This window comes from Dermacentor variabilis, chromosome 6, assembly GCF_050947875.1.
Source record: "Dermacentor variabilis isolate Ectoservices chromosome 6, ASM5094787v1, whole genome shotgun sequence".
Classification (NCBI taxonomy): domain Eukaryota; kingdom Metazoa; phylum Arthropoda; class Arachnida; order Ixodida; family Ixodidae; genus Dermacentor; species Dermacentor variabilis.
In genome coordinates this window covers 64,914,965-64,940,273 of record NC_134573.1, presented here as the reverse complement: position 1 = coordinate 64,940,273, position 25,309 = coordinate 64,914,965, and the positions used below count along the sequence as shown (strand labels likewise).

Genomic DNA, 25,309 nt, shown 5'->3' with positions numbered 1-25,309 from the left:
CGGGAAGGCAGTGGTGGCGATGGACGCTACGGTCAAGGACACCGGCGAGATTGCACGTGCGGCGGGCTCACTGTTGGCGGAAGTGGTGGTCAACAAGATGACGACAAATGGCAGTAGCAGCAGTCGCTGTGGTGGTGCCCACTCGCCCTCACAGTGCCAGTTCTCCCAAGCACAATGCTTCCCGTGCGGGAAAACTGGGCACCTGAAACGGGTATGCCGAAGGGGAAGGACGAACAACGGACAGCAGCAGCAGCCTGGTTCAAGCCCAGGTACCACACAAGCCCGTGGCCAGGGTAGTCGTCGCAAGGGTACGCGGCGGGGGCGTGCGGTAGCAGGCTCGAGTTTTTCCGCGGCCAAGCTCCACTTCGTGGCCGAAGGCCCGTCGATTTCAGACATGTGGCACACAGGCCTTGTACCGCCGTCTGTTCCGCCGTACATACTGACCGTCGAAGTCTGCGGGCACCCGATTTCCATGGAGCTGGACACAGGAGCCAGCGTGTCGGTCATGGCTGGGAAACTGTTCAAGCGTACCTTCCCCGGTGTGTCCGTTGAGGCTTCGGGCGTGATGCTGCGCAGCTACTCCGGGCAGCTCTCCCAGGTCCAGGGTCAGGCACAGGTCACCGTTCGCTTTGGCGATAGGGAGGCAATCCTTCCCCTTTGCTTAACCAAACGGTCGTCGCCGACTCTGCTGGGCCGAAACTGGATTCACGCACTGGGTGTTCATCTGCCACAGTACCGATTTCCAGTCCCTGTTCCAAGCAGGGGTGGGCACATTCGCCGGCACGACGGCTGTCATCTATGTACCTGAGGGCGGCCGACCTCATTTTTTCTAGCCTCGCCCACTGCCGTTCGCCCTGAAAGATGGGGTCACTAAGGAGCTGCAAGAGTTGGGCCGCTCCCATCGCCCTAGTACTCAAGCGAGACGGCAGTGTGAGGATTTGCGGGGATTTAAAAGTTACCATCAATCCCATCGCTACCAGCAAAAAGTACCTGCTGTCCCGGATTGAAGATCTCTGGTCAGCGTTGTCCGAGGGACAGAAGTTCACCAAGCTCGACCTCAGAGATGCTTACCAGCAGCTGGTGCTAAAGGATGCCTCCCGGAAGTATATCACGATATCGACAACTTTGGGGCTCTTCCAGTACGCGCGCTTAGCGTTTGCCCTCATGTTCGGGGTCAAGCACTTTCACTAGTATTCGTGGGGCTGGAAATTCGAGGTGGTCATGGACCACAAGCCGTTGCAGTTGGGGCTACTGGGGCCTGACAGGGCGGTTCCCGTGAAGGCATCCCCTCGAGTGGTACGCTGGGCCTTGAGGCTGACAGCCTACAGCTACCAGCTGGTCTACCGTCCAAGAAAGGACCTGAGACCTGCTGATGCCCCGAGCTGCCTGCCCCTGCCATAGGCGCCTGCTGCTGTTCCAGAGCCTGCTGAAATTTTTATGCTGGAGCACGCTTACCCGGAGGTACTCTCTAGACTTGCGGTGTCGCAGACGACCAGCCGGGATCCAGTCCTGTCCCAGGTGGTCAAGGCGATGTGCCGAGAGGAGGACTTGGTTCAGCGGGCCTACAGCAACAAGGCCACCGAGCTGAGCCTGCAGCAGGGCTGCCTCCTGTGGGGCTCAGGGTGCATGGTGATCCCATCCTCCGCTCCAGGATCCTGCAGTTGCTGCACGCGGGTCATCCTGACGTGGAAAAGACAAAGATGGTGGCCCGGTCCCACGTTTGGTGGCCTGGCCTGGAACAGGACATTTCTCACATGGTGCAACGCTGCCAAGTCTGGATGCAGCATCAGCGGGCCTCAGGTCATGTGGAGATCACCCCCTGGCAGCTCCCACAGAGACCCTAGGAGGTGAATTTTGGGGGCCCTTCAAGGGCCATTACTTCCTGGTGGTAGTGGATGTCTTTTCGAAGTGGGTGGAAGTTCTGCATGTCACCACTCCATTAGTAAGCGTGACCATTGCGGCGCTGCGATAGCTCTTCGCCGCCCAGGGGTTGCCGGACGGAATCGTGTCCGACAATGGTCCGGCTTTCGCCAGCACAGAGCGCCTGGCCTGGCTGACTAAGAACGGAATCCGCAGGATGATGGTTCCGCCATACCACCTTGCTTCAAGCGGTGCAACCGAGCGGGTGGTTCAGACCATCAAGGGCAAGCTCAAGAAGAGTCAGGCTGGAGATTTCCGGACGCAGGTTGCCCGGGTACTGTTCTTGTACCGGACCACGCCCACAATGTCACTGGCCGTGCCCCCTGTGAGCTCCTGCTGGGCCGGATGGTCAAGACACCCATGGACCTCTTGCAGCCGGACCTCCAATCCACAGCGTTTCTGAAGCAGCTGAAGCAGACACTGGCTGACACCGAAGGCGCCGTCCCGGGCCTTTGCCGGAGCCGGGAGCTCCAGTCTTCGCCAGAAACGTCCGTCCTGGCCCGCCCTGGTCCGCCGGACAGGTTGTATCTCCTGCCAGTGCCTTATCGCTGCTCGTCCACGTGCCGGAAGGTACCACATATGGCACCGGCACTCGGACCATGTTAGGCCTCGCCTCAGGATCTGCCTTGCACCCTCGACTGTCACTTCAGAAGTCCAGCCCGCAGGGAGACCAACGGCATCACGAGTCGCTGCCAGCGAAGCACCGCCCACCTCGGAGGCAGCAAGCGCTGCCAGTTGTGCGGCGCCCTTTGGGCCGGTGTCAAGTACGGCGCCACTCTCAAGGTCGGCCACTGCGGACCCTCCGGACGGAGCGAGGCTGGTTCAGGCAGCACCCGCAGCTTCACTGGCAAGTTACCGCCCGATGGCACTCACAAGTTGCCTTGTAAAGTGTTCGAAAAAAAATGATCAGCCGCTGTCTTCAATATTTCCTTCAATGCAACAAAATGCCTGATCATTATCAATGCGGATTCAGAGAAGACCGGTCTACAAGGGACCATTTCGTGCGCATCGAAGCGTACATTTGAGACACATTCGTACATAAACAATTCTTTTTATCTGCATTTCTCGATATGGAAAACGCGTACGACACAGCGGCACAACGTGGCGCTACGGAATCCTGTGAGACCTGCGACAATGGGCATCCGCGGGAACAGGCTGAACGTAATAAAGCTGCATAATAAGGCATCCGTTCGTGTCTAACGCTTTTCCTTGTTCTCGCGCCATTTGTGTTTCTCTGGTACCCCCTTCTTTCAAGTAATAAATCGATTTGGCTGATCGTACTTTACGCGTCAAAAGCGGCAATGTGTTACCCCGTCCCTTCACGCAAGAAACTGGTGCAGCCCAAGGAGGCGTGCTGCGCTGCATGCTTTTCATTGTGAAGATGAACACGTTCCCAAGTTCACTACCACCAGCCATTTTTTATTCCGTCTATGTCGACGATGTACAAATAGGGTTCAAATCCTGTAACCATATAGTGTGCATGAGGCAAGTACAACGAACAAGGTGTCTAAGTGGGCAGACGAAAATGGGTTTAAAGTTAACCCCCGGGAAAGCTCTTGTGTTCTTTTTGTAATAGAAAGAAGGGCTAGTCCCAGAACTCAATCTCCAAATGTACGGAGAGCATACATCTATAACTACTGCGCACAACTTCTTGGGCCATCATACTTCATTCCAAACTAACCTTTGTTGCCCACATAGAGCACCTCAAGGTCGAATGCTTAAAGACAATGAGCCGGCTGAAAATTCTGGCACGCACAACATGGGGCAGCGATAGGAAGTGCCTCTTTAACTCATACAAAAGCCACGTATGTTCGCCTTTGGACTACAGTGCCCTAGTTTACCAGTCCGCTACACCGAGTGCCCTAAAAATATTAGATCCTGTGCACCATATAGGCTTCCGACTTGCCAGAGGAGCCTTCAGAACAAGCCCTGTGCAAAGTCTCTATGTTGAATCCAATGAGTGGTCACTCCAACTGCAAAGTTTGTACGCTAGTTTCACGTGCTTTTTGAAAGTACACTCAAACGCTGATCATCCTTCTCACTCAAGTACAAACGATGCGACATGTGCCACATTTTTTCGTAATCGACCTGCAGCGAGTGAGCTTTTCTCGTTGCGTGTGCGGATTCTCAGCGATGAAGCGGGGTCAACACTCCTTGAACATCGTCTGATACCTCCAGCAAAGCTGTTACCACCGTGGCAGTGGCAGCTTATAGAATGTGACACATCATTTATTGAGAAGACGCCCCCGAGGAACATATTAACATGCACTTTCTTTAACTTTAGGCAAAATACTGTCACGTGGTCGTGACGTCAAAGAACGCAGTAGCAATACTGTAAAAGGCAAAACTATCTTTTATTGAGCGAACCTGTGCCCACAAACCAGGCTACACTTAAAGCACAACGATAGCGGCGAACACGGTCGGCGATCGTCGAAAATCTGATCAGCGGGTCAAGCGCGTCGGCTTTTATAGATCAGTCGTCGAATGTTCCAGATTAACCGCTGGGATCCGCGTTAACACCATCGATACCATTCCAGAAACTTCTTTTGCAGGCGCATCCTGCGCTGTGCGATAACACTTGTTAGGCGGCGAAACGTGGTCGCCCGATAAAGATAAGTACACGCGTCAATACTCGTGCCCCGAGTATTACTCTGACACATCAAGATCACATTCCGGCGTGTATTACGCAGCAGTAGGACCATCCTTCTCGGAGTCTGATGTTCTGAATTCGGAAACAAGCATTTATAAGGCTGAGGCCAATGCACTATTGTCGGATGTAAAGCACATCAGGCAAATAAAAAATACAAACGGCAATTATATTTAGACTCCCTAATCATACCGGAGAGGAAATCGCTCAAGAGCGTATTCGTAGTCAGTGTGTACAGCCCTCCCAGAGACCCCCTTTCAGACTTCGACCACCTTGTCCGAGAAAATAAGAAGCGCACCGATGGTCATCAAGTCGTTATAGTAGGGGACTTCAACGCCCCACGCACGGCCTGGGGATACCAGACCACCACGAAGAAAGGAGCCCGAGTGCACGACACTGCACAACAGCACAGACTCACCATGTGGAATGACCCACTCCAAACAACGAGGATAGGTAATAGTGTCTCCAGAAACACAAACCCGGATCTCACCTTCACGCTAAAAGTGCCCTCGGCAGAATGGAGTCGACTCCCAGAAACCCTGGGCAGCGATCACCACATCCTCCAACTAACCATGGCTCACACTCGCAAGCCCGCTAGGCTTGGAATGGCCCGGGTAACGGAGTGGAAGTCATTCAGAGACGTGCTAAATGTCGAGACCACCATCGAGAACATATATGACTGGCGGAAGAAAGTCCTCGACACGGTAGAACGCCACACGAAAACAATACAGCTGAATGAAGTAGTGCCAGCCGTCGACACGCACCTCCTGCACCTCTGGGAAGCCAGAAGAGCTCTCCTCAAGAGGTGGAAGAGACAGAAGCTAAACAAGAAATTAAAGAAGCGAATTGCCCTCCTCACCGAGCAAGCACAGGCATACGCGGAGAGATTAGGAAGACAGAACTGGTACACATTTTGCGACAAACTCCAGGGAACCCTGAGCACAAAGAGGACGTGGCATCTCCTGCACGCCCTTCTCGACAACAGCCCTACGAAGACGCAGCAGCGACAGAACCTCTGTAGGCTCGTGCATAACCACGCCGGATCGGAAGAGAACCTCCTCTGAGAAATTCGGAAGAAGCTGTGCGGCGACCCAGCCGTTAATACGACGGCACATGACAAAGTTTACGGTGGGAAACCAAACCCCGACCTTGACCAACCCTTCACGCATGCTGAACTCTCTGCAGCACTATCGACGCTCATCAGAAACACCAGCCCGGGCAAAGATCGGATCATGAATGAACAAGCATCTTCGGAACCTTCCGCAGCAGGCTACCGCAGCCCTGCTCCAGTACTTCAATGCATACTGGGAGAAAGGAAAGCTACCGGCAGCCTGGAAGCACTCGGAGATTAGCATGATCCCCAAACCAAATAAACAGCTCAGCATCGAGAATTTGCGCCCAATTTCCCTTACCTCGTGCGTAGGGAAACTTTTCGAGCATATGATTCACAACCGGCTAACCTCGTACCTCGAAGACAACGGGTATTTTCCAAACACTATGTTCGGTTTCAGGCAGAACCTGTCCCCCCAACGCAAGATGTCTTCCTTCTACTCAAGGAAGACCTCATTGACCACCTGAGTACCAGAAGCAAATCATCGATTTTAGCCATCGACGTAAAGGGAGCTTTTGACAACGTCAGTCACGAAGCTATCCTCTGCAATCTCGAAGACCTGGGCTGCGGTTCTCGGACATACGACTATGTCAGGAATTTCCTCACGGGCCGCACGGCCACAGTTGTTATATACAACCTGCGGAGCGACAGCTTCCGACTACCGAGCAAAGGCACCCCGCAGGGTTCGGTCATATCGCCGTTGCTCTTCAACGTCGCAATGATCAAACTACCCAGCCTCCTCGACGCGATACCAGACGTAAGACATGCTTTCTATGCAGATGATATCACGTTATGGACAAGGGCCTCAAACACTGGAACACAAGAAACACGCCTACAGGAAGCAGTAGATACCATCGAGAGCTACTTGCACAAATGCGGCCTCCGCTGTGCTACCGAGAAGTCCGAACACCTCGTCCTCAAGTCAAGAACGAGAGGCAGACCACCCGGCTACGATGAACCCGATCCTAACGTCACCCTCAATGGAACGCCCATTCCAAAAGTGGAAACCCTACGAGTTCTAGGGCTACACATACACAAAGATGGGTCCGGGGCGGCCACCCTCCCGCGACTACAGCGAACGCTATCACAGCTCACGCATCTCGTCAGGAGAGTTGCAAGCCATAGAAGCGGACTTAAAGAACAACACACGCTACGCGTGATGAAAGCACAACTCACCAGTCGAATAACATACGGCACGCCCTACCTCGCGCTGAAGAATGTAGAGGTAGAAAAAAATTAACATTCAAATACGGAAAGCCATCAAAATCGCCCTGGACCTACGATCTACGGCTTCGACTACGAGACTTCTCAAGATGGGCGTACGCAACACCTGGCAAGAACTAGCTGAAGCTCACAAAGCCTGTCAATTAGAACGACCGAAGCTCACGCCCACCGGAAGATCAGTGCTGCAACGGCTGAGCTACGGTGAAACCTTTATAGGCGGCGAGGAGTTACGGAGTCGCCATCTATCGGAAGCGCCTCGCTGGCGTAGTATGAGGGATCACGCGGCGCGCCCCTCATAGGTTTTGCTGTCAGCGCTCACTATAAACACCACGCGCGAGCTCTCCCGGACATTTCTGTAAGTACTTTCGAAACGTGAGAAGTTGTTTACTGTCTAAATAATAATCTTGGGCAAACTGAAAGCACACAATCGTTTAAGACGCTATCGCTTTACCGAATACGTACAGTGAACGCCACTGCGCGCGGTCGCCGCGATGGAGTCTCCCGAACCGGCTTCTTGCGTGAAAGGTAGGTAAACGCTGAGAGCAAGCTATGTGAAATATGTTCTTATAGTGTTTGTATAACTAAATGAAGCGTAATAGAAAGAAGCCTCAATGCAGCGATCGCGCAGATTCGCAGCGACCGACTGCGCGTCTGCATGCTTGTCCGCGCACTGTTTCGCTTTCTCCGCGCGCGCGTTCTCGCACAGTGCCATGAGCTTTAGGCCGCAGAATATGAGCATTTGACAGTATACAAGCAACCATTGTTGCGTGGGAGCTATCAGAGCTGTTCAAAAATAACTTCATTGTAGAGACTTCAACGCCTACAGGGACTATGATGTGCCGTCACGACGATTCAATCTTTTTTTTTCTTCTATATTCTTTGACCTTTCAATATTATTTTTCGAGTTGCGTCGCACTGTATGTTTATCGGTGTTCTCAGCGTGCAATTTCCCGCTGCTCCTTTTTCGTAATCCAGTGCATTATTTCATAACACAAACATGACCATACGCCATGCTTCTCTAAATGTGCTTCCTACCGCTGCCTTTCCACTCCACTGAACTTGCCAGTATCTATATCATCGACAAGTTGATAGACCAAACCGTCATAACATTAGTCGTGCAGCAGACTCGGGCGAGCGTCTCAGTGCGCGTTTTCAGAACATCGCAGACCGGGCGCCGTAGCAGAAATCTTCCTCGCGTCTGTGCTTGCTGCATACCCGAGTTGTAGCCGATGACTGTTTGCCGGTTTTATGTTTCGCGAGCCAAGCTTCACGCAGCTTCTTGTCCTGCGGCTACGTGTGAATAAGGCTGCCACCGGCCTCCGTTACGTGCGTCCGGCCCTGCTGCACCGAGCAGTAGCCTACCATGTTGCGCGCCTTCAAAGGCAGCCACTACCTATTGTAGTGCTTTCAAGCGTTGTAAAGGAGACACTCGAAGCGGGAAAATCTCGCCACTAAATGAGGACCACAGCGTACGAGGGAATTTAAACTCTCGTTTTCAGCTCGCTTCGGCGCTCTCGAAGCAGCCGGCGCGGCCGCTATGTCCACGTGATCCCTCCTAGCACGTCACGCCGAAGGTGGCGCCAGCTTTTCCAGTGGTGGAGCTCGAGGCCAATAGCCACCACGGACCGAAAAGAAAGAATTCCTTCAAACCTGCGCGAATCCCTGTGCATAGCCCCAATTCCACGCAACATGCACCCCACGTACCACAAGGAAAGAAGACAAGCCCGAGTGGATGCTCTATGGCGAAGACACAGGCAAGATCCGGACGCCAGATACACCGACACAGCCAAATACCCGCAAAGAAACGCTTATGCCCTGAGCGTCGTAGATTCTCAGGGCAGAGAGCTAGCGTCTGCCACACTCCGTGCACAAAAAACCTCGAGACTGCAGAAGAGACGGCGATCGCCCTAGCAACTACCACGTGCATGGACGCAGCTGTCATCTTCTCCGATTCTCAAGCAGCCGTCAGGAACTACGCTAAGGTAGAGTGTACTCTAGCTAAGGGTCGCGTGTCGACAGAAGCACTGAAGATATTGAAGCACCGCAATACTCTGATCCCCTACACCAGCGTGACATGGGTTCCTGGGCACGAGGGGCTGGAGGGGAACGAAGCGGCACATGCCGCGGCCCGAGGCCACACCTGCCGGGCCAACCCTTCCTACTCTCGAGACGCCCGGTCTGCGTCAGCGGAGGCAGAGACCGTACCCATCACGTACTCAGGGATCCTTCAACATCACAGGCTGGGGGAGAGATAGAGAGCAAATGATAAGGAAAGGTAGGGAGGTTAACTAGGACTGAGCCCGGTTGGCTACCCTACACTGGGGAAAGGGAAAGGTGGACGGAAAGATTAAAAGAAGAAGAGAAAGTCCACCGGGGATATCGTTCAGTCACTCAGTCCGGATCATAGTCGCTGACTCAATCCAGTAGCCTTCAAATATCGCAGCAGAGCAGGCTGAAATATCACAGGCTGGAACGCAGGGTGTACCCACCACCTCACCCAAAGCTCAACAAAGAAGAAAGCACTACACTCAGAAGACTGCAAAGTAATACTTACATCCACGGAATCATCATGCATAGACTATACCCAACGCTACAAGGATACCACTGCCCAATGTGCGGCGTACCGGACACCTTAGCGCACCTGATCATCGAATGTCCATGGCATCTAGACAAAGACGCATTGCCTTAACCGAGAGAATGTTGCGACGCCAGACAAAGCGAAGGCCTCATAGAAACGTCGGAGGCCAAGCTCGTCTCCGAGGACCTGGAACAACAACGACGCCTCGTCGCCAGGGACAAGGAGGCAGCGAAGGCGAGGGTTCCTGGAATGAGGAGACCTCCCACCGAGAGTGGAACCAGGGCTTACCCCGGAATACTGTTTCCAAAATAAAAGTTTATTCCTCCTCCTCCCTAAGCGTTATCAGAGCTTTGTCTCTGCGAAGAGATAACAATCCTGTAGTAAATGATCTATTCTCGTTTCTGTGTACGATGTATGCATCTAACCAGCATATCGTTTTATGCCGGGTCCCCAGACATAGAGGCACTGCTGGTAATATATATATATATATATAGACAAACTTGCTACATTCATAACAATGAGAGCTTGTAACACTACCATAGCTATCCCTCCCACAGACTTGAAGCGCCTTTCTTGCGCAGAACTCCGAGAAATTGGATGGAACCCACGAATCAGTCCGGGTTCTAGCTTTGGTGTCCCCATTGCCGCTTTGGTGCCCTGTAGGCGCCGCGAATAACGCGAAATAATGACATGTTGTTACAATTAGAAAAAACACGATTGAATATAATTATGTCCAGCCACCAGCTTGTGACGCACTACCGCGCCCCGCGACTTCTGCAACACGAGTCAGAACTTTGCCTCTGAAGGTACGTCGGCAGTGGCGTAGCTACGTCGTCTGGCACCCGGAACCCTTAGCTCTTCTGTCACCTCCCCCCCCCCCCCGGGGTGTAGTCGAGGAAGGCGAGGATATCGACAATTTTCGGGTGTCTTCAGACGTATATGACACCCCCCCCCCCCTGCTGGCCCCGTGCACCCGGGGCCCACGGCCCCCCGGCCCACACAAGCTGTTGCTACGCCACTGTACGTCGGACAGACTTTCTCGCGCCTGCAACGCTGGTGCTGAGTCAGACATAGTCATCGGCGGCCTGTCAGCCACTTGCGTTCAATCGCGGTTGCTAAGGCGCTCCGGCTTCTAGATTTTCAATTTATGCGGCCCGGCCTCTACTACGGTCGCTACGGCTCCCATAGAAACATCTGTGAAGTTATTTACAAGGTACATCGCCGTAAGGCGCGAGAAAGCTATGATCCGCCACGACTGGTTTAGCACGAGCGCCGCAGGTGCGAGACAGTCTGTCCGACACAGCGGTCGCCAGATCGGGCGTCAGTAACCGCTGCTTTGCATATTTTACCGCGCCAGCAGAAAGCGTCCAAGCGTAAACAAACTCGACCCCACTCCGCAAAGCCTAGGGACAAACGCCTACAACACGCGCTAAAAAACCTCCTCTATAGTGCCTAGGCGAAGTCATAAAGAGCAAAAGCCCCCAAATTTTCTCTCTCGCGCCTGCGCACAAACGGCTGGCGATCCCTCAAGGCATTGCTCAAACCGTGGCTCAAACGAACGTCTCGTTATACTGGAATCGGGTAGTCTATCGTCTCGCGGCGAAAACGTGTTTCTATTTGCGATGACAACCGGGAGTGCTGAGGCACGCCGGTCTACTGCAGCGCCATCTTTCGCTGCAGCCTGGAGCCATTGCTGGCAAGAGGAAAAATAATGGTGCAACAAGGGCCTCCGAGATTGGCAGTTATGGTTGTCGTGGATGTCATGCAAGTGTGTTTGCAATTCGCCGATTGCTTGCTGTGAGTTTGCAAACGTACTTCGTGTGTGCGTGCGTGCGCGCGCGCACGTGCATTGAAGTGCCTGCATAACGACCACAACTCCGGGCTGCTTCAGATCGGGCACATTGAGAACATTGGCTGCATTATTGCCCTTCGGCGCCCTTTTACGGAGCGAAATATAAACGTCAGCGGCTGAATCCGACACACAGCAGTTTTTTTTTTCTTCAGTGAAACCTGGCGACCACTTTTCTGGCCGATACAAAATGAAAGGAATCCCGTGCAACCGACCAGGCACAGTGCAGGTGCTCTTTCGGGGCTTTTCATCCTCGTGTCTTTCGTGCTTGCCGAACGGAACGAGCAGGCGAGTGCTTGTTCGTCTTCTGCAACCGAAACGCTGAGCCAATGCTGAGCAGACGATCAGGAACACTGCATGATCTGTAGTCGGAAACGTGCAAGCATAGACGGCGTTATCGATGTATCTTAACAGTTTGTATTATTTATTTCTTTTTTGCAAATTATAAGAATTTCAGTTGTGTTTTGAGAGCGTTTTAGTTTATAGATGCAGTAAGTTTTGCACAATATGTTTAAATTTCGCGCGCTAGGCACGCCGGTCGATCGCAGCGCTTACTGGTGGCGTCATCGCAGAAGCGTCCCCAGTTCTTCCATTGTTTTCCCGTACAGATGACACAGTGCCCCATTCCATGTACCACAGTTACAGCCACTGTACCACAGTCATAGTTCCCAGTTCTTCCATTGTTCACACTGCCCCATCGCCCCATTCACACTGCCCCATTCCATACACCATAGTCTCGTGCCATAGAGTTAGTAGAACAACTCGTCTCGTGCTTTGTACGATTATAGTTCCTAGGCACGACATATGTTGCACGAGACATGGCCACGACTATCCACGACACCGCACGCGTTGCTAGGCAGCAAACCAAAAAAAATTTTTTTTGTACAATTTCTACGCCCAGTCGGTCCGGTTACTTAGTTTTCATTTTATTAACGAGGTTTTCATTCTTTTTATGAAACACTGCAGCTGACAACAAGCGGGTGATTGAAGTTTTTTTAGTGACGTCATTTGAATGAAACGAAAACAAAGCAAGACAAGCCAGCCATTCACGTTGATTCAGCAGCGCAGCACGCAGCAGCAGCCGCTTTCTGCTGTTGTGGGCGGTCAGGGGTTTCCCTTCCCGAGTGATTTGTCGGGCGTTGTGAGCGAGGCCCTGCGTCGAGGGAGAGCAACAGGTGGCCCGACAGCCGTGCTTAGGTGAGCAGAGGCTCATCACATTCTTCCATATGGCGTAGACAAATGCCACGGCGGCTCTGACTGGGTGTGAGAGCGGCGGTAACAGTTGTCGCTCCGCGAAAGTGCAAATGCAGCTGACTGGGCTGCCGCGAGGTCCCTGCAGGTTGACCGTCGCTCTTCGAGGTTTCGCTGCGTGCAGTGCGCACTGTGCACGTTTGGAGCGACGGTGCTCCGCCCCTGACACGTCGGTCAAGCGGTGGCCGTGGCGTGCATCTTTGCGATCTCTCGCGTTTCCTTCGCACAGGAGGTCCTTGAGCTGAGCGCGGCGGCGCGATTTCTTGGCAGCATTGCCGGTGCTGCGAGTCTGTCACCTGCACTTGTTCTCGGTAGCAACCCGATTCATCTGCACGCCTAGGACACCTTGCAACAACAACGTTTCTAACAATGCCCGACAAGATGTGCCACAGTGAGTAGTTGCGGATCACCGCGCGATCCTTGGATGTTCGTTGTGCTTGCTGCTGCTACTGCTGCTGCCCTGTTGGCGTACGCGCCGGCGACCAGCACCGTGCACCACTCTCTCTCTCTCTCTCTCGTACATGTGTGATCAGTGCCGTGGCATGAAACACGCTTTTGTTGCTTTTCGTTGCCTTGGCGCGTCGGCCGTTAAGTGACAGTTTACGATGCTGCTTGCACCGTTCCGTTCTTCTGTTGTCCACTTTTCTGCTACTTGAACACCACTGTCTTCGCTTTGCTTTCTGGTTTCGCTTTTGAACTCCTGAGTGCGACGTTAATCTTGTCGTGGAGGGTTGAAGACGTTGTTTTAGCACATACATGTCCTTATAAGTTCGCCATCAGCGGAGCTATTCCACTGAATCGCAGGGCTGCCTCCTTGGATCGAAGCAAAAGAAACAAGACTAACCGAGAGACTTCACACTACAACACTGTTAGCGTCTCTCCTGTCTTATGCAACTTTGTTCAATTAGTCGCTGCATCAGTGCGAGAGAAGAAGAGGCCGGAATTCAAGCAGCTAGAGACTGTCGCTTAGAGCTGTTCTGTGAACGACATAATAGAAAGACTGAGCGAGAGATACCAAACGTTGCATGTTCGTGAGCATTGGAGGCCTCCTTACCAAACCCACCCCCCAAGTGCTGAAAAAGTTCATTAGTTCCATTCTCACCAGCAAATATTGAACAATAAGCACTCCAAGAGTCGCCTGGGCCCCACTGTATGTACCATAAGCTACATAAGCGTTTTGTTAAACAAGTGGAAGTTGATTAGCCATATCTGTGGGGATCCGTTACAGAAAGGAATGTTTGCATCCACTGGAAAGTAGCATGCTGCTATCGAGGAGATTCATGTGGAAGACAAAGCTTTACAGTAATTTAGGCCATCAACAAGCTGTCTTCCTTGGGCAGCCCCTTGCTTGCATAGCTGCTGATGATAGTGATACGAAGCCTCAATTTCTCCAGTGTGCAACAAATAGTCAATTATACACCATTTTTAATGTGGTGAATTTATTATGCATACCGCAAGGAGTACTGCTGTGGGCATGTTGAATGGGAATCCTTCATGTGTCATGAATACAGGGGTGGTTGCCACATGGTGTCATGTATGCTGGGTTGATGCAGTGTTTGCAGGCTACATTGTGGTCACATTGCAGAAAGCCTTTAATGAAGGAATAGTAGAAGAGAGAAGGTAAGACAGGTGCCCCTGTCCCAAAAGTGACAGCAGAAGACCAGTCCTGATCATGCTCCGGAGGTATTAGTGTGCTAGTTGGTGGGCAATTATCATTCCAGAGAGCTAAAAATTCACAGGATGAGGGACACTAGTGTCAGTTGCCCTTTAGTGTTGTTTTTTCAGGAAAATAAAAGGGTTCTTGTGCCTCTAATTTAGCTGAAGTCAAGAATTGTGTGTAACTTGGTTCTGGGCCTTCTGGATTTTTGTTACTGTTTCTTGTATCTAACGTTGCTGGTCTTAAGCTCTTCTCCCATTAATGTGGCCCTTGGGCCTTCCACCTCTCCCCCGTCTTCATTTCAAACGTGTGTGTTGTATTCAAGCATAAAACCTTAAATGCTTCTCACACAACAATGAACCCTCAGTTGTAATTCAGTGCTCATGTTTGTGATCATCTCTCAGCAGGTGTGCTGCCTTTAGGATGCTAAATGCTTAACAATGTTGAATGTACAGAAGTGAAAAAAAGATATAGCCAGTTCTGGGGGCTGTCCAGTTTTTCGCAACATGGCCATCGTGTGGCTCGAGACCACAGTATCGGGATGAATAACACGTACATCAGTGGTTTGTGGTAACTTGAAAAGTTTTTGTGGTGTACAGATGAGCCCTGCCCAACACATCCTACACCATGCAACTGCAGCCACACTAAATTTATTCTTTAGTATTATTCTTGCGAGACTGCAGTGGTACTGCTTTAAAAAATAGGGGGGGGGGGGGGGGGTGACTGCACAAAAAAAATTCACATAGTTTAAGGACATGACCAAGAAAATGAGTGGCAATGAAATTAAGAGGCAAAATATACAACATTTCATAATGCAAAATGAAAGTGCACATAGAACGAAACATCATGCAGTACGACAACAAAAGAAAGTGCCACTAATCTGTTATATTCACCAATTCTTTTGGAAAGTCATTCCAATCCCCAGTTGTCTCTTTAAGATGGAATTAGCAACACTGCAGGTTGTGAAGGAGTAAACTTGCACTTCTTGAAGTGCTGGCAGTACGTTGAAAAATATATGTTTGCTCTCGAAGATACTCTGTTTTATTATCCCAGTTGCACACCCAACAGTTGTGTGGCAAACCGTGGCACCAGTGATACCAATGGACGCGCTAGCTTTACTTGTTGTGCAGTCTTGCGCAGAGCACCATGTGCATTTCCATGTGTTCACCCACGTCAGCCCACGTTTTATGTCATCGGTAGTTGTGGTGAAGCGGTTAGGTTTTCGGTATGCAAGAGCTCGCCGTAGAGTATCCGAAGAAGGAGATGCCTGGAACATGCAAAACTCAATCTAGAAGTTTACACTATAGCAATATCAGTTTCTGAGCACCATTTTTCAACTTGAAGGCTAACACGGAAAAGTGTTTCCTTTTCTTGGACTTTATACAGAACGTCACGGTGACACCGATGGTAGAAATGCATGTGGAGTGTCCATATAATTGCTCTCGCAATAAAAACAGATTGGAATAGCTTTACGTTATACCAGCTCAGGGTTGATTGCGGCTCTCTGGGTCTGCGGTGACATATGGTGACCCAGAGATTACATTACCACATTGATTGGACCGCATAGTTTAAGAACATTTTCCACTATCTTCATGAGCGTCGACACAGGAATATATAGTTCGCTTGTAGTTCCACCGATGTTCTCGCCTTTATACATAGGGAAAGAATGCTGTGTGTTGTCTCTCGACATACCCTCCCATGTTATCTTCATGCTCGTCTATTTTGTGTTTTATAGTGGTTTCGAAGTGCCCTGCCATATTCCATTATTTGCCAGAATTCAGATTGGCCTGCTCCAAACTGCTTCAAAATGTAATTTTATCTGTTCCAAATTGCTCCAAATTGAAATTTAGTCTGCTCTAAAGTGCTCCAGAATGCAGTTTTGTCTACTCCAAGCTACTCGAAAATGCAATTTTACTTGCTCCAAAAATTGGTCCAAAATGACTTTGGGCAGTCCCACCCCTGGACATGGATCAAGGGAAGACGCAAGAGACATACAGGTGCTGTAGACATAAACGCAGCACCTTGCATCTTGCATTCGTCCGCGTCCTTCACACTGATATACTGTTTCTAATGTCGAACCAACTAGCTCAAGCTTCCATTCAGGTCAAGCACAAAGGGACCGTGGAAATTTGTGTTTGGGAAGCTAACGGCAAGGTCCCCAACTGCTTCAGCTTATGAGTGAATTTGACCAAAGAGTCTCTTGTTAGTGGTCTACTCTTATTGCAACTTCCTCACTCTAACGCCTCTAGTATAAATGCTTGCGATACGAAAGCACAGAAATAACTATTGTGACACTATTGTGCCATCAAATTTTGTTCTTTCTTTTTTTATGTGTGTGATATTTCAAACCAGCAAGCATTTTCCTTCCCAGTTCTGCATTTTTGTTGTGCCTTACAATGGAGGCATACTGAGAGAGTTGTCAGAGGCATTAATAAATGTGACATTGCACCTGCTATCAGCATGGTGCTTGATGAATCGTGCAGCCATGTATGCCAAAGCATTATCCATTGAAATCGTCACAGCAGTCTTTTGTAGTGTGTCATCTCAAGCTTCGCTGAGCTGCTTTGATTTTAACAAAAGGTAGTGAAAAAAATATTTAAATGTGCACACTCACATACACATATGTGCATTACGACAAAGAACAAAAAGCATGGCACAGAAAGGTCGAAGGTAAAATGCTGCAACAAAGAGATACATAATAAATGAATTATTCACACGCACCTCACGTAGCTGCTGACCTATTTATCAGTTCGATTTCATTTTCGTGTAGCATAGAGAAACGCACATTGACGCAGATTCCTTGCAAACCTGTTGCCATGTGGAAGGCATCTTATATCTCCCCCTTTGTCCCTGAGTCACCCCTATCTAGTATTGTTCTGTCTCCTAAGTTTGCCTGGTGTGTTCACATGAAGCAATGAGTGGCGAGGTTTTACATGCTGGCGTCTGTTCTATACATCATTTTCTCCTGCCTTGGCCAGTTTGGTCAAAGTATGAACATCCACGTGGTTTCTCGCACAGACATTTTCTTTTGTGCAGCCAAATTCGAAGAACTGAAAGGCAGGGAGTTCGAGGGTTGCTATTCTGACATTTGCAGGGAATTTCAAAATGGCAATCAGTTAAGTAGCCCTATGAAACCTCTGTTGCCTCTATTAAGAAATAAAGTCAAGGGAAATACCTGTCCCTGTAAAAATACATTCCAGTTTAATTTGTTGAGTTAGGTTAGGTTAGCTCATTGTAACGCAATGGATAGCAGCTATGGTGGTTCAATTTCTGACCGTGGTGGCTGAAATTTTGATGGAGGAAATATGCAAAAACACTTGCATACTAATTGGATTTAGGTACATGTTCAGGAGACTCTCATGGTCAGATTTGGTACAGAGCTATCCACTTTGGTCACCCTTATGTCCCCTGATTTACTTTAGTATGTTAAACTCTAATTTCGCTTGATTTTTGTAAAATCGTGCTGTGTTTCTGTCTTCTAGCATTCATGTCTCAGGCTGTGCACAATTCCAAATCAGCAGTAATGGCCAAAGTTAAAGGGTAGACCCGAGTAATATTAAAGCCAACGTAACAAAAAGGTTCCTGAACTTTATTAGCAAAACGACCATCGTATAGTGAGCCAGGCAAACCTTAAGGCATACTATCTATATCTGCAATTTAAGTATACAAGACGGTCAGCAGACCTCTGTGTAGAGACGTGCCTTGCACGGTGCGGTGGCGAGAAAGGTAACGCCTATAACAAATGACCTCACAACACAAGGAAACAGAAGAGAAGTGGCATGAGGAACTAGAATGAACTACAGTAGTGTGCTGATCTGGGCTGGTTGGCGCATCTTTACCCTTCTAAACATATACTACCCAGGTCAGTTCAGCAGGCCTCGGTGTGATAGCTGAGCTCATATTGGTGGCCAAGTTTTAACTGGGCGTTCTGTGTAGGAGAAAACTGTACTGTATGCTATCTTAATTGCACAACAGTGTTTGTCTGATGAGAGTAATTCTCTGTGCTATAATGCATTATTTGCATTTCTAACAATTTATTACCAGTGCCACATCAAGTTCTGTCACAAAACATAGTTGCAATTAATTTTAAATGTTTAGCAGTTTAGCTATGTAGACCTTATACTGGGATATAGAGAATTTAATGTATGTAATTGTGACTGGGCACACATTTATGGCTTTATAAACAATGTTATTAGATCTCAAAATGTGCACAGTGACTCCTGTAGTTGTAGTTCAGTGAAAGACGAAAATTTGGCTTTGTAATAATTTTAATCTTTTGATACTTCAAATTCTATTTCCTTTCGTATCCCGCCTGACCGTATCTGCAGAATGCCTTTGGAACCTTCAAAAGTGTGCTTGTGTCACTCGTGCCATGCATTGGGTGCACAACAAAGAACTCCGACTAGTCAAAATTAATCCCCACTGTGGCATGCCTAATAAGCAGACTGTAGAGCTGGTACTTAAAACCCTAGAATAAAAATTTTTTGCCTACCTTAAATGAAAGGAGCAGTAAGCAGGGTACTGCTATCGGCACCACCGCAGCTGACAGTAACTCGTAAGTTGGGGGTGAGCGAAGAAAGCAAACATTGCACTTAATATAGTGTTGTTTGTGTTAGGTCTTTTTCAGAAATGTTAATTGAAAGTCACTGCACTCATTGCAGCGCGTTTCTTAGGTTACAAGATGTTTTGGTAATCCTTTAAGAATCCTTTAAGGTGGACATAAATTAAGAAATTTTGAGCTTTTAGAATAGTGCATCTGTAGCTGTTTAATGTTAAAATAAGAGGCCTGTTTCAGTGTACGCTGACTTGCTAAACCAGCAAAGGTGAATGTGACAAATGTACCGCATCACGTGATTTGCATTTGTTACGAGAAACGACTTGGCAAAAGATGTAATTAAACTGGAACCTCTGTAATTCAAGCTTGATTCACTTCAATTCGCAGATACCACTTGAACCAGTTTGTGGGTCCCGTCAAAGTTGTATGCATTAGGATGAAAAATCCTCCAGTAATTGAATGGTGCATCTGCCATTTTTCTTACAATCATTCCTGGGTATCATTGTGTTTGTTATCATGTTTCCTTAACAGAAGTTACTGAAAGAAAAGAAATGTATTCCATGACTTGTCCCATCATCATGCTGTCCTTGTTGCAAATTCACCCAGTGTGTCATATTGTTTCTTGCAGAAACATTAACAGTGGAAGGCGAAAAATCTGCTCTAGAGAACTGCCTAAATTAAACATGAGTCAGCCACTTTAGTATGAGCTGCAGCATGTTTTGTTCATGTCAGCAAGCATATGCGGGTCTTCATTCCTATGGCATGAAGCATTTCAATGTACGCACAGCTTGCAAATGTTGCCATGGCGTGAAGGAGAGCCTTATCTGATTCGCACTGCTGCCAGTGAGATAACATCAACCTCATCAACTGTCACAGCTGGCTTTTCCATTTGAATGCTGTTTGTGAAGCTCGGATGCCCGCAGCCCAAACGAGTGCAACGTGGCTGGCATGGCAAAGGAAATGCCAGGCTGTTGGCTGTTAGGAGTTTGTGTTTGAATTGTTTGCCACCTGCCAACAATTACTTCCTTATAAAAGCGGTGCTGCACAGAAAAGCCACAGACAAGAGCAAGTTTCACCACAGCACTGTAGTGTTGTGCTGTCTTGTTTGTATATCCCTTGCACTGTTCCCCTTTGTGATGTGTACAAGTAACGCGAGCGTGATGTATCATAGCGCAATAGGGGTAACACAACATTAAGGAAACACACAAACCACAGCACTCACAACTGAGGTTTATTTGTAGAAATTAAACACGTATGTGCACAAAGAATGCCGGGTATGTAGATATAGTACATAAGGGTTTTACTCCCCGTTCCCCTTTGGTAATGGTTGAAAAAAGGCATTGCAAGGTATCTGTCGTACAGATTTTTGCAAATTCATTTTGGAGGATATGCAGCTCTGTGAAGAAAGTCTGTCTGTAAAAAGCAGGATGTGGATAGACTTTCTCAGTCAGCGATGACAGAAGTTGCGTAACTGCAGCAAGCAAACACGCTCAAACCACACTATTAAATGTACCAGCTGTCTCACTGTCGCTTACTGCACGTACTGCCGGAAACTCGTCCAACTGTGAGGCGAGGTGCGACATACAAGGGTGAGTCAGAAAGCCTCTGCTTCTATTTTTTATTAGCCGAAATAAGGTACACACAGGTAATTACAAATATACAGATTATTCTACCTACACTACACTATTTTTCCACATAGTCATCGCACTGGTTCAGACATTTGCCCCATCGCAGCATTATATTTGAGATGCTGCTGTGCTAGAATGCGACGCATGCGGCCTCCCCGAACGTTCACTGTCATGCAAGTTTTCACGGACTTTTGCGAACTCACAACACCACCGCCTCGCACTTCTCAAAGTGAGGCACCTTTCCCCATACATGGTCTGCATTTCCCTGTGTATTTCTATGGGCATTCGTCCCTTGCTCCATAGAAAACGAATCGCACTTCGTTCCTCGTACACCGTGGACATGTGTAGCACAACTGTCATCTTCAACAACTGACAGCAGCGCCATGCCGCGGAGCTGCCGGCAGGTAAGGCCCACTGCTGAGAATTTAAGAAAAACATATGCTCACTGTAAATTATTTTGTGCAATAAACAAAGTAGCAAAATAGTTCAATGTTTTAAAGCGAAGCTGTATACCTCTACTGTCCAAGGAAATTTTCGCATTGTTGTTGGCGTGGTAAGCAAAAAACTCCCCATACGTGGGCCGATTCCGAAGATAGCGCAATGCTGACCTGCGGAGGTGCAGTTCGCCATTAAGGGGCCCACATACACAGCTTCGCTGGTCATCCTTCTTCACAGACTGGAAGGGCACTGAGATTTTTTTCTATAAGTGGGAGTATTAGTGCTCTCTTGATGTTTGTTACGATAGAGTGTACACTATAATCTCTGATGATGAATTGAGCGGCTCGGTTCTGAATAGCTTCGAGGTCATTGATTAGATAAGTTTGGTAAGGTGATCAAATGGGTGCAGCATATTCAAGTTGAGGGCGGACAAATGTTTGATGTGCTATTTGTGAGTATGATGACCATCGTAATGGTTACGCTTCAGATCGCAGAGTGTATATGATGCTTTTGCTGTAATTGTGTTGATATACGTCGGTGTAAGATGGATTCCTAGATAGTTATATGAGGATGTGCTGGAAAGAGAGTGGTTGTTAAGAGTGTAGTTAAATGAAGAATTCATGGTTTATTACTAAAGGTAATCTACTTGCATTTATCTGTGTATAATGCCATTTTCCATGAGGAACACTAGAGAAGAATGCCGATGACAGGTGTGTGTACAGAGAAGCAGAACGTAATCCTGACAAAGCCAATGGGAGGTTCGATCGAGGACTTGTTGAAGAACGATGTGGTCATAATGCATTAGAATTTTTCATTACATGACGCAGTCATCCGCATATCTGATCAATGAAATACATGAGGGAAGGTCATTTATGAAAATGAAAAATAAAAGTGGACGCAGCACACTACCCTGAGGTACACTGGTTGTAACATTAGACATATCAGAAGAGTAGTTGTCAATGACTGTGAACTGTTTACGGACTGACATGGAGTTTTGAAGCCATGAGACAGTTAGGGAGTCGAGGTTAAGGCAATATAGTTTGGCAAACAGACGTCCATGCACAACACTATCGAAGGCCTTCGAAAAATCTATGAATACATAGTCAGCCTGGGAATTATCATCCATGCTTGCATGAAGGTCATTAGTAAATTCAAGTAATTGTGTTTCACAGGAAAGGCCTTTTCTGAATCCATTCTGGTTAGGAAAGAAGAAACTTCTTTTCTAAGTGTTGTGCAATGTTAAATACAATCACGTGTTCAAGAAGTTTACCAGAGACAACAATTACAGGGTCTCTTAAGATCTCTCTTAAGAGGTGAACAGCAAAAGCCTACTCTTCATCCTCTTGTCATTCGCCTCTTTCTCTTTGCCGCTTCTCTTTCTTTTCTTTCGTTTAGTCATAACTGCTCACTACTAAGCATTTTTAGTCATTTGTAATCAATTGTGGCCATTACAAGCTGTCATTCGGCATGTTGGTCATATCATAGTCATTAGTAGTCATTCCAAGTCATTTCAGTCATTATTAGTTGTTACTGGTCATTACTAAGCATTTATAGTCATTCCTAATGAATTGTAGTCATTACAAGTTGTCGTTAAACATATTGGTCATATCATAGTCATCAGTAGTCACTATAAGTCCTTTCAGTCATTACTGGTCATTGCTAAGCATTTTAGTAATTTGTAATCAATTGTGGTCATTACAAGGCGTCGTTAGACATGTTGGTCATATCATAGTCATCACCCAGGTAGCACAAAAGAGATACATAACGTTTTTCTATCATTTATCTGAGACGAAAGAAACGGTTTAAAGAAGAGACGAGTAAGAGAACTTCATTCGTAAAAAGTCTTATATGCCTGCTAATGTCCGGCCTAATTACTTTTTTCACATGATCTAGAACAGCTCTTCAAAACGTATTCGAAAAACTGATCTTGAAATAGGGTTGGGAAAGACAAATAATCCCTTTGCCTGGGCTCTTCATATATGATTTCTAAATGCTTTTAAGACGTTATCTAAATGCTGGTCTAGAAGTAGTCTTGAAAGGTTTACGATAATCTGAAACTCATTTTCGCAGTTACCAAATGAGTCGAAGTATCGGTGTCTATAGAGTGCCACTGAGCTCCTGGCGCAGTGCCAAGCACTGTTGCCTATAGAGGCCGACACACCCTCAACCAAGTCACCTGAAACGGCACGTGTCCATGAAAATGAATCCGCAATGCCACCTTTGGTATGCAGCAACGACGTTTATAAACAAAGTGGGAATGACATCCTGCTGAGAAATGTCTTGACAATCGGTCAGGACAGCATTTTTGTGCCAAGAGCACATGAAATGACCATATCACAAACCAACACTTTATTGCAAAAATAGCTCTCATGCAAGGTTTGTGCAAAATATATGAGAAATACAAGGTAAATCGAAGTAAAAGCACATCAAGAATCACTGACGCTACCAGAAACAATTCTTAATGAACTAGAAATTGATCAACAATGGCTAGAACATGCATAAACGAAATTCATAAGTACGCATACAGTGACGAACAGCAAGAACGCGAAGTGAGCTAAAGTTTATTTTGCACAGTAAAGAGCACATGCTATCAGATAACAGACTAGAGTTATTTAGAAATTGATATCACAGCAACTGCAAGAAGCAGAATGAAAATGCGAGATTTAATCACATGGTATCTGCCTACAAGCTATGTTACCAATAATCTAGGAGCTTGAAAAGAACACAAAAAGGAATAACAACACATATGATAAAAAATCAATCCTGTGATAAAAACCAAACAACGGGAACATGTTAAGCTTGAAAATATTGCCTGTACGGTACATCGAATGTAGTAATGGTGAAAGAATTAAAAGAACCTAAAAACTAAAAAACAATCTCGTGAATGATCATAAAGAATACTCAAATAAGGAAATCTGTGTAACAAGTGAGCAGCACTGTAATGCAGAGTACGACGAGACTGAGTAATGCTATACATAACTAAAATAATCATAGTACTCTAGTACACGAGAAATGAATGTGCAAGCCTTATTATTACAAAATTGTATAAACCTGGAAATTTCCCGGCCATGGCGGCTGCATTTCGATGGTGGCTAAATGCAAAAACACCCATGTACTTAGATTTAGGTGCACGTTAAAGAACCCCAGGTGGTACAAATTTCCAGAGTCCCCCACTACGGCGTGCCTCATAATCAGACAGCGGTTTGGCATGTAAAACCCCATAGTTGAATGTTTTGAAACTGGAAATTAACTCGAATGCACAGGAAGCTGTGCTTCAGTAACTAAGGGAGCAATGGTCATAATAAATACGAATCCGTTTATATAAACAGCATTGTACAAAGGGCACATATGTACCACTCTCACAAAAACAGGCATAAGGTCGCAATGAATCATTTGCAAACCCATGAATACATTAGCACACCTTGCACACATCTCCAGTCTCCTAAAGTAAATAAAAGAAATTGGCTCCCCTTCCCGACCCTGTGAAAGTGGATGTCCAGCAAAGCTGTTTAATACTACCACTACAAGTGCTGTGGGGCTATGCAGTGCTTTACTGCTTTAGAGTGATGGTAATTTTGACAGCACGCCGCCGCCCGTAGCGGTGCTGCAAGAACACTGAAATCAGGTGCTAGGCTGGTTATTCCATATACGCAAGGCTAGGGGCATCACTTCCCACGTTGCAAGCTGCCATCGTCGCGGCAGCTTCCGCAGCAGTAATCGCTATCGGGAAATGTATGCGGGGCGCGCTATGTGCTTCGCATTGTTACCAGGCGCACCTTATAAATTACGTCACTTGGATGCTTGTTTTGTGCTTGTTTTTTATTGAGATACACGCTGTTCTATATGTTGCATTCATAATTCAAAAGAATGTATGCACTGTGCGCTTCACTTTGCTGAATTTCTGCCTTACGGGGGTACGAGTCATCGTTTCTGACCCTGCACTGCCGCCGCGATCGGCCCACACTTTCGGTAACGGGCACGGACACAAAAAATGCCAACCAACTAGGGGCTAACAGCTTCACTGTAAAAAGCACTCTGAATGACAAAAACCTTTCACACATGCAGCCCCAAGCCAATGCTTTACCAGTTCACCCTCACTTTCACATCCAAAAATATTTGGCACAGAGTCTAGGCAGAGTTCCATTGATGAACAGCTTGGGAGAACACCACTTTGTAGCCTACAGTTCTGCTGGCAATGGAACTGCCGTACATGCTGGTACTTGAAATGTCTTCATTGTAGACACACTTGCTGCCCTGGACAGGTATGCCCAGATATTTGCACTGGTGCTCCATTTCGTCGAAGTGGACACAACATATTGTAATACGCTGGTAGGGAAATGTTTTGAATGCAGATGCAGTGGCTTCACCGGGACGACTTGCCCACATACCATCTCTGACACATGTATGCGCTCACTCTTGGTAGCACTGAACGTTAAGTGTTCCCACTCGGC

The 25,309-nt window shown here is 47.8% G+C and overlaps 1 protein-coding gene across 6 annotated transcripts in view; it reads left to right on the top strand.

The window, feature by feature from the left end:
• Positions 1-12,362: 12,362 nt before the first annotated feature.
• Positions 12,363-25,309, top strand: part of LOC142584813 (solute carrier family 41 member 1-like) — a 62,028-nt gene continuing 49,081 nt past the window's right edge. For 3 of the 6 annotated variants that reach the window (XM_075695094.1, XM_075695093.1, XM_075695091.1), the window contains exon 1: positions 12,549-12,971. The gene's annotated coding sequence lies outside the window, so the exon portion shown is untranslated. Of the gene's footprint in view, positions 12,527-12,548; positions 12,972-25,309 lie in introns of those variants that run through there. The other 3 variants (XM_075695089.1, XM_075695090.1, XM_075695092.1) reach the window with 3 other exon arrangements.